At 50.7% G+C, this 15,980-nt stretch overlaps 1 protein-coding gene across 3 annotated transcripts in view; it reads right to left on the bottom strand.

Annotated features, from left to right (window-relative positions):
• The window catches only part of ANO10 (anoctamin 10), a 213,615-nt gene that overhangs the window by 148,270 nt on the left and 49,365 nt on the right, over positions 1-15,980 (bottom strand). The window lies entirely within an intron of this gene.

Below are 15,980 nucleotides of genomic sequence, written 5' to 3'. Positions count from 1 at the left end.
GAGAAGGAAACTGAGGCAAAGCGGAGGCGAGGACTTGCCGAGCGAGGCCACCCCTCCAGCCCCGTGACACGAAGCTGCTGCTCCTTCCCTTCTCTCTTAGAATGCATATCGATTGGTTCCAAGGCGGAAGGGCCACCTGGCTGGGAAGTCTGAGGCCGCATCTGAACCCGGGACTTCCTCTCTCGGCGTGACTCTCTATCCCTTGTGGCCCCAGGCTCCTTCCAGGATGCTGTGGCCACTCTGGCTTCCTCTGGCTGGGGAGCACTGCTCAACCCCCCACACCCACGTTTCTGGCTCAGCCCGAAGCACCAGCCTGAGAGGCACCCCGATCTCCCTTATAACCCTCGAAGGCTCAAAAAGCACCAAGAGAGGCTCCCTTTGCACCAGCCACTCGCCACCCTCTCGAGCCCTAGAAGGGCGTTAAACATATCCTGTGACTTCAAAGGGACTGTTAGGGCGCCGGCGCGTCAAAGAGCCCCTGCTTTGGTCCTCTCGGCGCCGGCGCGTCCAAGAGCCCCTGCTTTGGTCCTCTCGGCGCCGGCGCGTCAAAGAGCCCCTGCTTTGGTCCTCTCGGCGCCGGCGCGTCCAAGAGCCCCTGCTTTGGTCCTCTCGGCGCCGGCGCGTCAAAGAGCCCCTGCTTTGGTCCTCTCGGCGCCGGCGCGTCAAAGAGCCCCTGCTTTGGTCCTCTCGGCGCCGGCGCGTCAAAGAGCCCCTGCTTTGGTCCTCTCGTCGCCGGCGCGTCAAAGAGCTCCTGCTTTGGTCCTCTCGGCGCCGGCGCGTCAAAGAGCCCCTGCTTTGGTCCTCTCGGCGCCGGCGCATCAAAGAGCTCCTGCTTTGGTCCTCTCCGGCGCATCAAAGAGCCCCTGCTTTGGTCCTCTCCGGCGCATCAAAGAGCCCCTGCTTTGGTCCTCTCCGGTGCATCAAAGAGCCCCTGCTTTGGTCCTCTCGGCGCCAGTGCATCAAAGAGCTCCTGCTTTGGTCCTCTCGGCGCCGGCGCGTCAAAGAGCCCCTGCTTTGGTCCTCTCGGCGCCGGCGCGTCAAAGAGCCCCTGCTTTGGTCCTCTCGGCGCCGGCGCATCAAAGAGCCCCTGCTTTGGTCCTCTCGGCGCCGGCGCATCAAAGAGCTCCTGCTTTGGTCCTCTCCGGCGCATCAAAGAGCCCCTGCTTTGGTCCTCTCCGGCGCATCAAAGAGCCCCTGCTTTGGTCCTCTCCGGCGCATCAAAGAGCCCCTGCTTTGGTCCTCTCCGGCGCATCAAAGAGCCCCTGCTTTGGTCCTCTCCGGTGCATCAAAGAGCCCCTGCTTTGGTCCTCTCGGCGCCAGTGCATCAAAGAGCTCCTGCTTTGGTCCTCTCGGCGCCGGCGCGTCAAAGAGCCCCTGCTTTGGTCCTCTCGGCGCCGGCGCGTCAAAGAGCCCCTGCTTTGGTCCTCTTGGCGCCGGCGCATCAAAGAGCCCCTGCTTTGGTCCTCTCGGCGCCGGCGCATCAAAGAGCTCCTGCTTTGGTCCTCTCCGGCGCATCAAAGAGCCCCTGCTTTGGTCCTCTCCGGCGCATCAAAGAGCCCCTGCTTTGGTCCTCTCCGGCGCATCAAAGAGCCCCTGCTTTGGTCCTCTCCGGCGCATCAAAGAGCCCCTGCTTTGGTCCTCTCGGCGCCGGCGCATCAAAGAGCTCCTGCTTTGGTCCTCTCCGGCGCATCAAAGAGCCCCTGCTTTGGTCCTCTCGGCGCCGGCGCATCAAAGAGCTCCTGCTTTGGTCCTCTCCGGCGCATCAAAGAGCCCCTGCTTTGGCCCTCTCGGCGCCGGCGCGTCAAAGAGCTCCTGCTTTGGCCCTCTCGGCGCCGGCGCATCAAAGAGCCCCTGCTTTGGTCCTCTCGGCGCCGGCGTGTCAAAGAGCTCCTGCTTTGGCCCTCTCGGCGCCGGCGCATCAAAGAGCCCCTGCTTTGGTCCTCTCCGGCGCATCAAAGAGCTCCTGCTTTGGTCCTCTCGGCGCCGGCGCGTCCAAGAGCCCCTGCTTTGGTCCTCTCGGCGCCGGCGCATCAAAGAGCCCCTGCTTTGGTCCTCTCGTCGCCGGCGCGTCAAAGAGCCCCTACTTTGGTCTTCTCGGCGCCGGCACATCAAAGAGCCCCTGCTTTGGTCCTCTCGGCGCCGGCACGTCAAAGAGCCCCTGCTTTGGCCCTCTCGGAGGCCCCGCCAGGAGGCGTCTCTGAGAACCAGACAGCACCTCCGGGATTTCTTCCCCTCGGGGAAAGGATGCTCGCCTAGGCCGGCGCTTCCCTCGGACCTAGAAGCGACGCTGGGCGCCAAGAAGCATTCAACACGGAATTCTTGGACAAGCCCTTATTTAACAAGCCATAAAAACATCCAACGCTGAAATTCCTCAGATTCGAGTCAAATCGCAGACTTAATTACATTTTTGATTCAACCATATCAAGCATTTTGTCCTTGATGAGTTCACATTTAAGACAAACGACTCATTTTTCTGCAGGGTTCTGGCCCACGAGCAATAGATTTTCTCATGTCGTTTAGCCTCTAGATTTAGACTGAATATATGTCAAGACAACCAATACAAAAGCGACCTCAGGCAGCCATCCTAAGATTGCTTTCTTTAATCATCTTCCTCATTATATGGTTCCTAAATATTCAGTAGCAAAATAGAACAAGACAGAGAGCATACGGTACAGTAGAAAGCAATGTCTGGGCCTGAGCTCTAGTCAGCTGCTGGCGGTGGGGTCCTGGACCAGTCATTTAATTTCTCTGGACCTCAGTTTCCTCATCTGTAAAATGGGGATGACATGAAGCACACAAGCCATTTACATTGTGTATTCTGTGTGGGACACTCTTTTCTCAATCTCGAGATGGTCTAGTGAAAGAGGAACCCCAACCTCCAAACGAGGGTCCCCAGGCCTTCTTGGATAGAACAGGAAACCTCTCAAGTAGGCCAAATGGAGGGAAGGAGGCTAAGAAGAGATTCAGAAGAGACACAGTGCTGAACCACAAGAGGCACTGAAGGGCGGGAGGACAAACGTGGGCTTGCTCTGATGGCAGGCACTGGGAAAACGCTAGATTTGGGAGCAGGAAAGGGCTTGGAGAGGACATAGAGGGGGTCTTTCCTGGCACTCTTAGCACTTTTACAAAGGATGGTTTAACGCGTGAAGAAATGAACAGGAAGGAATGTCGGGTCCAGGCCATGGAGAAATCCTGCAGAGAAAGAGCCAGCAGAACCCGAGGGAGGAGGTTAATGAGGAGATCCCTGTTCAGGAATGGGTTGGCTGGAAAGACCCTGAGAAGGCCTCCAGGCTGAGCTACCCCAGAAAAGAGGGCCCCTCGCATACAGCCACAAGGAGTCATGCAGCCTTTTCTCAAAGACCTCCTTTGGTCTTGCAGGACCCCACTTCCCCTCTCCCACTCTGGGTGAACCCCAATTGTGAGGAGGCTTCTTCCTGATAATAAAGTATAATCTACTCTCCTTGTTCATCTTAGGGGCAAAGTATACAAGTCCAAATACTTGAAGAAAACGATTCTGCCCCCACCCCCACCTTCTTTTCTCCTGGCTAAATAAAACCCCCATTTACTTTCTTGTGTCCTCGTACAGAATCTTCCTGCAAGTCTTCCACCCTCCTGGTGACTCTCTTCTGAACATTGCAGCTTACTGAGACTTTCCCAAAATGCAGCATCCAGACCTGGACGCCAAATGGAATAGGCCCGGGGAGGAGACGGTGGGACGACCACCTCCCTAGGCCTCCTGCACCGTGCCTCTCCCCTCGCTGCCCACGTTACACTCAGCGTGGGAATGCCCCAGAAGATGGCTGACTCTTATTGAAGCCCAGGAAACTCCCTAAGTAGTGTTTGGTGGAGCCACTGGCCACCATTTTGTACCCGAGAAAGACTAGAACTTGAGATGAAAGCTGGGAGGAGGGCTGGCTGAGCTAGAAAGGGGAGGGAAATGGTCCTCTCCTCAATTTTCTACCAACGGAGCCTCAAGCATCTCTGGGGCATCCGAGCAAAGTTTACCCCCAAATCCCCACTGATCCTCCCAAGACCAGAGCATGGAATGACTAAAAGAGATTAGGTCTGAATCGAAAACATTCCAGCCGAAATCAGACGTTGTACTGAGGCCAGCGGGGCCAGGATTCCTTCCCACTTGACGGCCCTCATCAAGCATCTCACATAATTATGCTCTACCCCCCCCCCCACATAAAAACAAACCCCAAAGCCCTTCCTTCCCCCTCCCCCATGAGCCTTCTTTGCCCATGTCCCTCTCTTAGGGAGTGGCTCTCCCTGGTCACTAGTCACTCCTGGCCCGCTTACTGGGAAGGGCTCCCCTCTAACAGCCACACAGTCATCGCCAGAGGAAGTCTCGCTCTCAACCTTATGAGAAACCTTTCAAACCAAAACACGCCATGGCGGCCCCACTGCCCTGCAGGCCCGAAGCAGCCCACACGGAGCCGGGGGAGGTCTTCGGACCCCCCGAGAACCCTTGGAGGGACAGGGCTGGAGTCTGGTTCTCTCCTCTTTCCAGACTAAGACCCCGAGCTTTCGGGCGGCTGATGCTGCCCACGGTCAGAGGCTGCGAGAACTTGCTCCAGATCTCCCCAGAAGCCACGAATGGCTTGTGGCCTCCCCGTCGCGAGGCCGCGGGGCCCACTTGAGCCGCTCTTTTATCCCACCGTTCATGACAAAAGCCCACATTTCGGCTCTGCTTAGCCCCACGACCCCCCCCACGATGACCCGGCTGGCCGGGGAACCCAAGTGCTGTGGCTCAGCCCGAGGGTCCCCACAGCTCTGGACTTGCACGGGCGGGGAACCGTCGGCTCTTCTAAGGGCAGGGAGAGGGGCTTGAAGAAAGCTCATGGCAGAAGCGCCAGGTGGGCAGGAAGGAGGGCTGCTTGCCAGGGGGGCTCATCGAGGGACCCCCCCAGACGGACCTTCACTGGAGTCAGTAGTAGCCCCCGTCTCCCTCCGAGTCTGCATCCTCGTGGGGGGAGCAGCAGGCTCGGACCCCAAGTGGCAGCTCCTGCCCGCCTCGCTCCATTTGCTGTGTCTCTGCAGGACGCTCCCCGGAATTCTCTTCCAGCCCCAGGATGAAGCGGCGGCTGAAGACAAGATGGGCAGGGCTGCGCGACGGGCTTCTAGCCTCTGCGAGCCACCGGGTCCTCCCTGAGGATGGCGGCTTCTCTGTGGACTCGTCCAAGGCCCGCCTCCCCCCACTTCCCGGCAGGAGGCGCCCAAAGGAAGTGGGTGCTGGGAGAGCCTTCTCTAAGCCCGAGACAGAAGCCGGCAGGCAGGCATTTCCGCAGGAACCAGCTAAGATGCCAGCCGCCAAATGCGTCCTCCAAACCAGAAAGGCTGTCGAGGCAAATGAAAAGCCGGCTTTCACGTCCCAGACGTGAAAAGAACCCTGATGCAGATCATGAACGAGCGAGTGAAAAGAGTCAGGCCTGCTCTGGGCGGGGGACAAAGGGGGAAACCGAGGTCCGTGTGCCCGGAGAAGGCCCCTGAGCCCCCGCATCCTCCGAGGACGGGCCGTCTTGAGCACCTTGTCTACTGATGAGGCCAGGCTTGTTTCTGACGAGGAACCATCGGCTAAGGCCAAGAACTCCCTTTTCTAGACCTTCGGGTTGTGTCGGTCAGTGACCCAGCAAGCGGCCCTTGAGCTCATGCTATGTGCCAGCTAGAGCACCAACTATCTGGGGACAAGGAAGGCAAAATCATCGGAGCTCACACTCCGACAAGGCCTCTTGGTAGCCACTGAGTGGTCGCGGTTGTTCCCAAGGAAGGAGACAATTGTGACTAAAATGAGATTTTTAAAAAATACACGGGGCAGCTGGGTGGCTCAGTGGATGGAGAGCCAGGCCTAGAGACAGGTGGTCCTGGGTTCAAATCTGGCCTCAGACACTTCCCAGCTGGGTGACCCTGGGCAAGTCACTTGACCCCCACTGCCTAGCCCTGACTGCTCTTCTGCCTTGGAGCCAATACACAGTATTGATTCTAAGATGGAAGGTCAGGGTTTAAAACAAAAATTGAAAGCAGGCTTGTGGGGCACCCGTGTCTATCCACTCCATGCCTTCAGTCTGACACAAGGAAGAAAAGGGCGTCTTATTTTCAGGTTTGAAAAGGAGCTGCTTCTAGGAAGGCTGCTGGCAGCAGGCACGGGCCATTCCCTTCCTCCCTCTGACAGTTCTGTCCGGTGCAGAGCAGGGGGGAATCCTGAAATTCCAGGCTCAGTCCCTGTCCGGCCTCATCCCATCAAGCTCGCCTTTGTGTCCTCCGAGTGGTGGTCAAGCCGGACGGATTACTCGGTGTCTCTGGTTCATTCTAGCCCTTCCCACTTCAGGGCTCTCTATTAGAAAGTCTGGCTGCTCTGCTTGGCCCCCGATGGAAACATTCCCCTGGGGCAGCCGTTTATCCCTCCCGCCAGTGTCCGTTATGTTGAGGCGGATGCTCTTCTTCCGATACAGTCAGTAGAAGAGTCTGTGACTCGGTTGAGGTCCCAATCCAGGGGCCCCGGGATCTCCCCTTCAATTTCTCCTAGCACTGTCTGACTTCCTCATTATCTCCTTCTCCCTTAGTCAGCCCTATTTGTGTCCACAAGTCTCCCCTCCTCGTCAGAATACGTTCTTTACAACAGACCACAAGACACAGAGTGCTGAACTTCTAACACAGGCAGGACGGCGGCAGTAAAAAGGGGAGAATGGGAGAATGGGAAAGGGAAAGGAGGCAGGGAGGAAAGAAAGCCTCAAGCAGTGAGAGGGGCTTCAGGCATTGTTTTAATAGTAAGTTGCTGGTGGTGGTGCTTTGAAGGCCAAGTCCATTGTTTGGGGAAGAGCAGAAACTGGACTACTGGGCTGGAAGACATGATGACTGGGAAGAATACTAGAGCAGCATGGGAAGACACAGAGATGAATGCAAAGTGAAGTAAACAGAACCAGGAAAACAACACACACAATGATTACAAGGAGGGAAATGAACATTGCAACAGCAACAAAATCAAAAGCGAAGGCTGCAAAATGATAGGACCAAGTTTGCCCCCAAGGAAGAAACAGAAGACTGTTTCCCCCTCTCTTCTTTGCAGAGGTGGGTGATGAGGCATGTGAAATACTGAATATAATGAGAGATTTGGTTAACATATTCATTAGTTTGACAACAATCCATTTTTTTCTCCTAGTTTTTATTTTTCGTCAGAAGTGATAGCTTTCTGCAGGAAGCAAGGAATAGATTAAGAAACGAAGGTGACCTCATCTAAAAACAACAAAAAAACCCAACACTTAAATAAAAATTAACAAAATTATTTTCAAAACTGGGATTTTTGTCAGTTCTATATTTCCTTTTATTTGAAGATATATTAGAGGAAAAAAACCCAACAAACTATTTCCCAAAAGAAAACTCTGATGGCAAAATGGGGCCTGCTTACAGGTCCCCTTCCTCTCCGGAGAATGTTTTCAGTTCAACCAAACAGGGGAGAAGATAGTCATTATAAATTCATAATTCAGAGCATCCTGTTCAATGGCCCTGAATTGTTACACTAGAACACTAGATGGCAGTAGAAACACAAAAGTAACAATCTGATCTTCAGCCTACAGTTGGACGGTCACCATTGTCTTTCTTTACTAAAGATTCTCCGCGTTGAATCATGCCCAAAGAAGTCGGAGGACACATTCCTACACCTCAGCGAAGCCAGAAGCACAATCTAAAGAGCTTCCATCATTTAAAGAGGAATGATGAGGGCCTTAACTAAGACAGTGGCTGGGTGACATCCAATGGATACTGGCAGGGCAGAGGGGCCGTGAGGTGGCCCTCAAGGTGCCCAGGCTCGTCTTCTTGATTGAAAGCATTTGACCGGGTTCAGGAAATGGTGGCTTCTGCTCAGTCGCTTATGATGAGTGTGACCCAGAATGAGCTCTGAGCTAGGAAATGACCTTCTGTGCTTTGGCTCACAGTATTTTCACAGAATTATTGGCCAGTTTCTCCCTCTTGCCTAGAAGGTGATGAAGAGGAATTTGTCTGTAGAGTCCATTGAAAAGCCCACCTGGCTAACAGAAGTGTCTGACCTCAGCCACTGACTAGGTGTGTGACCCTGAGCCAATCACTTAACGCTTCAGCTTCCTCATTGGTAAAATGAGCTGGAGAAGGAAAGGATAAATCACTCTCTGTCTTTGCCAAGAACTCCACCCCCTCCAAGGGGTCCTGAAGAGGTGGGCACAACTGAAAGACAACAAAATTGAGATAGGATGAAGAAGAACCGGCAACTGATTGAATATGGAAGTGAGGCAGTGAAGAATCATGCACGACCCCAAAGATGCAAACCTACAAAGGATGGAAGTGCTTTTGGACTGATGGTTGGTAGTAGGAGAAATATAATAAATTATATTATATTATATTATATTATATTATATTATATTATATTATATTATATTATATTATATTATATTATATTATATTATATTATATTATATTATATTATAGTATAATATAGTATAGTATTATTATATTATATTATAGTATAGTATAGTATAGTATAGTATTGTATTGCATTATTATATTATATTATATTATATTGTATTACATTATATTATAATATTGTATCGTATTATATTATATTATATTACATTATAATATTGTGTTGTATTTTATATTATATTATATTATATTATATTATAGTATAGTATAGTATTGTATTATTATATTATATTGTATTGTATTATATTATATTATAATATTGTATCATATTATTATATTATATTATATTACATTATAATATTGTATTGTATTATTATATTATATTATATTATATTGTATTGTATTATATTATAATATTGTATTGTATTATTATATTATATTATATTATATTGTAATATTATATTGTAATATTATATTGTAATATTATATTATATTATATTGTATTGTATTGTATTGTATTGTATTATATTATATTATATTATATTATATTATATTATATTATATTATATTATATTATATTATATTATATTATATTATATTATATTATATTATATTATATTATATTATATTATATTATATTATGTAGTCTCTCGGTGACCGAGAATGACAATTGTCTTTGTGCGTTTTCATCTACAGTGTATTATATTATAATAGAGCATATTTTATTAGGGCATATTATATTAGAGCACATATATAGAGCACTATACAATACTATAATATTGTAATATAATATAATATAATAATATAATAATGGAGTGACAAGTGACAAATTGGATGCAATGAATACAGATAATTCTATATCAGAAAGCCTAGAAAGAGAGAATGCAAGACAAGAGTCTGAGGAAATGTCAAGAACATTAAAAAAACAAAAAAACAAAATGAACCATCTTTTGTTGTTAAGAAAAAGGCTTTAAGTTAATTATTCCAGATATCAATTATCTCCCCAATTTATTCTAGAAACACAAAAAGTCAACCGCTTTCTTCCCCCATCACGATTAAACCTCTTAAGTATTCTTTTATTTATGAATAGAAATTCTAAAGACAGAAAGGTATTTTCTCTACTTTTCAATTTGCCTGGAGAAATCAAGCAAAATCAAACCTTTAACTAAAAGTACTTTTCTCATCAAGATGCTCAAAAGCCAGCACACTTTTTTATATGGATTTATGGATTATTTTATATGGATTTATGGAATTATAAAAAATTCTACTTTAATATTCTGCAACTTATCAGACTGAAAAGACTAACAGCAATACCTTTACATTTTTAATTTCTAGAGGCCATGATTGAATATGTAAACACATAGAAGGCTATAGGACTATCTATTCTTTTTTAAAAATTCATGATATTATCGTTTCTTTCATAAAAAATAAACTGGGATATGATATCATTTTTAATTAAAAATATTAGGAGTCAGCTTCTTTGTATGAAAAGAAATTATTTGTGTCTGAAGCTGGGACTCATAAATAGAAACAATATGGTAATTTAAATCACTGGCGGCTTTGATTAACCTTCTTTAACATTCTGAATGACTAAAACTGCAGAATGACTTTACATACTTATATGGTGCAGAGCCCAATAATTGCACCATTTACATAAACTGCATTTTTCTACTTTACTGAATAAACAGCCCATTTTTGGTCACAATTATAAACACAGATGATGCCTGTCTATGGGAACTGGATGCATTAGAATAAAATAATTATTTATTTGGGGCAGAGGTGGGGGAGGAGCCAGTTTTTAAAATGTTTTCTGTGAGTTTCATTTTGACACACAAACTCAAGTTTGTGAATGTGTGTGTGTGTGTGTGTGTGTGTGTGTGTGTGTGTGTGTGTGTGTGTGTGTAAAAACTTTAAGGTCTCCAAAGCGTTTACACTTTTTCATGTGATCCTCACAACTCGGAGGCAGATGCTGCAGGTATTAAAATCGTCCTTATTTTTCAGATGAGGAAACTGAGACTGAATGTGTTTAAAGCTTATTCTAAGCCACAGTCAATCCATGGAGAAACAGGATCTGAAGCCGGGTTTTACTAAGTGAAACTCTATTTTAACAAAACGCTAAATGGCATATATTTAAACACATGACTACGGTGGAAAGCGGGAAGGTGTTGCTATTTGGAAGGACTTGGGTGGGAGTGGGGGGTAGAAAGGCAAGTGTGAGAGAGAGATTTTAAGGCTAAGCATTACAGCAGAGGATAATCTCAGAAACGCCAGCAGTGGCTGGTTGGCTCCCTCAGGGAGCTCTCGTGGGGGATGATGAGAGAGTAGAAATTTGAAATTTCAAGGCCCCCAGAGGTGTAAAACGAAATAAAGCCCATCTTGGTTTGCTCTAAAAGAAAGTAATCAAATAAGGAGTAATTGGCTCGAATATTCCCTCATTTCTGTGGGAGAAGAATGATTCAAGGAGAGAAAATCCTTTGATTCTAGGAAGACGGAACCCAAATCTTGCCTCCCACTGTGGCTGGCCTCGGTCAGGTGCCCGGGTCAGAGGTCTGGCGCTGGAAGGCCCTTAAGGAGTCGCTGAATCCAACTTCTTCATTTTCAGACAGAGCATTTGAGTCCCAGAAAAGACAACCGACTGGCCTGAGGTGACACCAGTAAAGCCCTGATCCAGGGCCCCCGCCGGTGACCGTCCCGGCCAGCCCCATCGCTCGGTGAGCCTGGGCCTGCACAGGTTAAGTCTGGGAGCTCTGGGTGGCTCCTTTCGGATGCTGTCCTAAGCCTCAGCCACAATCTCTGGGACCCACAACGGCTCAGAAGGGGGAGCAAATGTAAGAGAGGACATGTGATCGCTCTTTTATGTAATTGTTTCCCACCCAAATCAAACCAAGATGAATACTTACAGCCTACAGACGCAATTTAAGGCAAGAATACCCACAATCAGTCTTATTCTTTTCCTGACATTTTTATTAAATTTCACCTTCTACTAACAGGAGTCATGCATGCATATCAAGCGGCGAAAAGAAATTTAAATGCATTTCATTTATTATTGAACTTTCTAACCAGAAAGGCGACGACGGAAGGCAAGTGCAAGAGCTCTAATTCCAGATTTAAAGGTAACCAAACATTTTCAAGCAGCATTTAAAAGAATGAAGATGGATACAGGCACACACATAGCCTGTGGCCCGCAAAAGACTGATATTTGTACATGAGGATAACAACATGGCAAATAATGTCAAGGGAGAAAGGCAGCCGAACCCTGAGCCTTGCAGCAGAGAAATCAGAACCCTCCCCTCCTTCTGCTAATAGTCCATGGGGGGGGGGGGCACTAGTTAACAACTGAGGGTGGGTATTGAGGGGGTTATTTCTTCAGTCAAAGCAAACTGTGTTCATCATTTTTTAATTAAAAGAAAACTGTCTGGCACGGTCTCATGTCTACTACGGTATGTAAAGAGGAGACCAACCTGAAATCTAAACATGGAGATATCACTGCAGGGTGGGGGGGGGGGGAGGGGGGTGAGCAGCTAATTTGTAATTGTCCTCTTTGATGGTGAAGTAGAAAATGAATACGGAACAATGAAAATGGCAGCAGACACCAGTCCTGTTTCTGCCAATGGTTGTCTGTCCTTAACCATTCAAGACTGAAAAATAAATTAGACAACCACCAATTTCTTGGGGCGGGGGGGGGGGGGCGCGGAGATTTTTTCCAGGTAATTTAAAATTATTTCACATATTAATTTCCCCCCCTTAAAATTCCTAGACATGAAAGGGAGTGTCAGGTGGGGGGGACCAATGAGGGGATGTGCAGGATCTCAGCAAAGAGATCTCAAGGGAGCAAAGGCAGATGGGATGCCGTGGGGAGGGAGCTGAAGAAGGGGTGACACCAATTCCTGAAAGCAGACAAGCAGGAATTCCAAGCCTCACCTATCCACATCCAATTAGTTGGCAAATGCTGCTGGTTCCCCTTTGGCAACTGTCCAGGGTCCAAGGCCTCCTCTCTGGGACCACTGTTTTCCCCCACTCCCAGGCTGGGAGCTCCTCCGCCTCCCCAAGACAAGCTAAAGCTTTTCAGATCTTATTCTTAGGACGCAGACGCACGGAGGGAGTCTTGTCTTTCCAGTCAGTGTGTTAGAAGAGAAGAGGAAGGAATGGTGACAGCGGGAGTTCCTCATCCCTTGGGGGGTTCCTTGCCACTTGGGCAGACCCACCATGCTTGCCCTACAGAAGCTGGCACCAAGAGGGCACCCCAGGAAAGAGACCTTCACCCTCCTCCAGGACTCCTACCAAGACGTCTGTTTCTTCCACAAGCTAAATACTTCTAATCCCGTTAGCCTGCTCAAAGAGGTCCTATTTGTTGACCTTTTAATTATTTTCTTTTAGTTTTTTGATCTTCAAATTCTCAGCTTCCTTCCAGGGTTAAAGGAACCTCTTAAAAGGGAGACTGTTTGGAGGTGTTTGATCCAACAAGCATGGCTTGCACACTGACTGTATGCAATGCATTCTACAGGCTCCTGGAGCTTGAAGATTTCCTGACTATCTGGGGGATGGTGGTCGCCATCTCCTGGGGAAGGAGCCCCTACCCAGGGAAGGGGAGCTTGGGAAGAACGCCTGTCTTATGTGTTCTTTTCTGAGCATCAAAACCATCTGACACGACTTGCCCTGCTTCTTTGGGCCCATCCATCCCTGGCTTCCACGGCAACAGCTCGGACCCGGCCCTGCCCCAGAACGACTGGAAACCTGGGCTTTTGGTGCTTCCGGATGTCAGTGAGGTGGTGGGAACATCAGGGCTGATTTCAATGAAAGGACAAGACAGACTACTGTGCCGGCACTGAGGCACATGAAAGAATTTTAGGCCAGAGTTATGACGATGGACATTTCTAGATGGCATGAAGGGATGCGATCTCTCTCTGTCTCTGTCTCTGTCTCTGTCTCTGTCTCTGTCTCTCTCCCTCTCCCTCTCTCACTCCTCTCTGTCTCTGTCTCTGTCTCTGTCTCTGTCTCTCTCTGCCCACACAGACTAGATATGGCTGTATTTATCTCTACACAGGTTAGGCAGCTCCTCGATCTGAGCCAGTGCCATGGCATGACTCAGCCCATCGTATGGATGAGCAAACCGAGTCTGTCTGGGGCTAAGGAGCACCTCTGCTCCTGGCTGGACCAACAGCCCAGGCCAGCGCTCTTCCTACAGCCCCCCAAGCCCCAATGCCGCCGCCTCCCCCGAATTCAGGCTCAGTTCGTGGCCTTAGTAATCTGCGCGATGCTCTGGGCATTTAAAGGCGTACAGGAGAGCGAGAAGGAGATGGAGGATAGGCTCATCCACCCACTTCGGTTGAGAAAGGAGGAAAATGGCCCAGATGTGTGGCTTTGACCAGGAGGGTCAGGGATGGGCCGGAGGAGGTGGCCAAGGCAGGATGCGCACCCAAGCTTCACAGGGCAGGAGAAGCAGAGGCTGCTTTGGAGGGAGGCTGGTTTTCTTTGGATGGAGTTGTTTGGGGGGGGCAGTAGTGGCTGAGCCAGGCCCAAGGTCCTCACTGGACAGCAGAGGGAGGCCACAGGGTCCACTGCCTCTCAATGCAGAGAGGGGGAAACCGAGGTTGGCAAGGAGCTTGGTGACTCAGCCCAGGATGCCCAGGGGAGGAGCCCCGGCACTCAGCTCACCCAAGAACCAGCCAGCCTCTCCACACTTTGAGCCAAGGCAGAAGCCACTCACCATGGGGAGAGGGGCTCCCAGGCCAAGCCAAAGGAGCTTCCAGCGGAGAGATCACTACCATAACAGTGAGAGTCGGCCCCCCAAAGCCTGGCTGGGTCTGGGCACCGACTCTGGGCCAGGCACTGGGCTGAGTGCTTTACAAAGAGGATTATCCCCACGTTACAGCTCAGAAACTGAGACACCACAGTTAGGTACTGGACCCAGGTTCCGCAGCATTAGAACCTGGGTCTTCCCAACTCCAGGCCCAGAGCTGTGTCTACTCTGGCGTCACCAGGCTGCCTTCTAAGTGAGTATAGAAACGCCTCGGATGTGCAATTACTGAAGGAACAAAGGGAGGAGGGGAACACTGGGGGATCCCCTTCTTCGGAAGCCCCCAGGATTTGCTGATTCCTTGTTTTATATTCAGAGACATTTTAGGTTCTCGATTCCACGTCATGACGTGCATTTTCTGTCTGTTTCTGAAATGATCAGCTCCAGACGTGCCGCTCTCCAGAGGGGGCCCGGGACAAAGCAGGGGGGACTCTCCATTCTCCTCTTACAGAACTGTCCCTGCACCAGGGCAAAGTGCTCCGACGGAGCCCAAGTTCCCCTTTAGTCTTTGGACGGGTTTCAGGGCGCTCGTGGATTTTCCTGGGTGTGATTCGGAAAGGGGCGCAGCGGGCCCTCCGCAGCACAAGGAAGAGGCCTCGGCAGCCCTGGCCCAGCCCCAGGGTCCGTCATTCGTCCCTCCTGCTCTGCCCTCCCCGTGCTCCCTTCAGGGAAGTCTCCGCATGAACCAGCCCAGCTACGGGCCCTCACATCCCCAGCAAACCCAGCCAGTCCTGAGCTCCCCTGGTTCTTCTCTCGCTCCCCTGCTCCTTCCCAGAATCCCTCGCCCCACGGATGCTGCCCCAAACAATCCCGCCGTCCTCGCTCTCTCTAAAGCACTGACAAGAGGGGACCCTTCCGTCTGGGCCCTCCTCTGCGGCCCACCCTGGGTGTGTCCCGTCAGCCCCTCCTCCCCCTCCTCAGCTTCTTCCCTCCTAGTGACGGCTTCCCTGGGTCCTCCGGAGCCTGACAGACCTTGCCATCCTCAGCCCGGTCTCCTCGATGGGGCAGGCTGTGTAAAGGCCTCGTCCTCTGGGCCCCCGGCCCGGGCGCCGCTCTAACAGCCCCCTGAGGCAGCGCCCTCCCCTGGCAAAACCTCCTAGAGCCCTTCTCAGCACAGGGGCTGGGCGAGTCTCATCTTCCCCCTCTGGAAAATGGGTGCAGCCGCAATGTCACCACTGCCTGAGGAGGTGGCTCATCCTGCTCTTCCCTGGCCCAAGAAGGGCCAGGCATCTGGGGTTCAGTGACGCCCGGCACGCCCGCGGAGGCCTCCGGGCCCTTCTTCACCCTTCCTTTCTGTGCCCTCCACCAGGCCCGGCACGGACATGGAGCCTCTCCCAGGGGCCAGGGTCCCTTAGAAACAAGGCCCGAGACGAGGAACAAGAAGCCGGGGAAGGGCCCACCGGTCGTCCCTCTGGCTCGGCCAGTCACGCCAGCCCTGACTAGGAGGAGCCGGAGGAAGCCTGTCCTGAGGCGCAGGCAGGAGGGAGGTCGGTGCGTGCGGTAAGGGGTGCTGAAGCCAGAAAAGGGCCGAGCCTAGACCTGGACCCCCACGTCACCAGGCCCAGGGCGGAAGCCGGACGGGTGCCTTCCTGGAGTGCCCAGGGCTGGGCCCGAAGCAGGGACGCGGAAACGCCCAAGACCTGTAACAACCAGGAGCGGAGCCCATCAGAAGCCTTTCAGAGTATCCAACGGGATCGCGGCGGCGCTTGTCTCATGGGGAAAGCAGAAGCGGATCTCCCTGAGCCCAGACAAGGGGAAGCTGCGCTGGCGCACCCAGGTCTGCGCCGCCCCG

The sequence above is a fragment of the Monodelphis domestica genome, chromosome 5 (genome assembly GCF_027887165.1).
Source record: "Monodelphis domestica isolate mMonDom1 chromosome 5, mMonDom1.pri, whole genome shotgun sequence".
Lineage (NCBI taxonomy): Eukaryota > Metazoa > Chordata > Mammalia > Didelphimorphia > Didelphidae > Monodelphis > Monodelphis domestica.
This window is presented reverse-complemented; position numbering and strand designations above follow the sequence as displayed.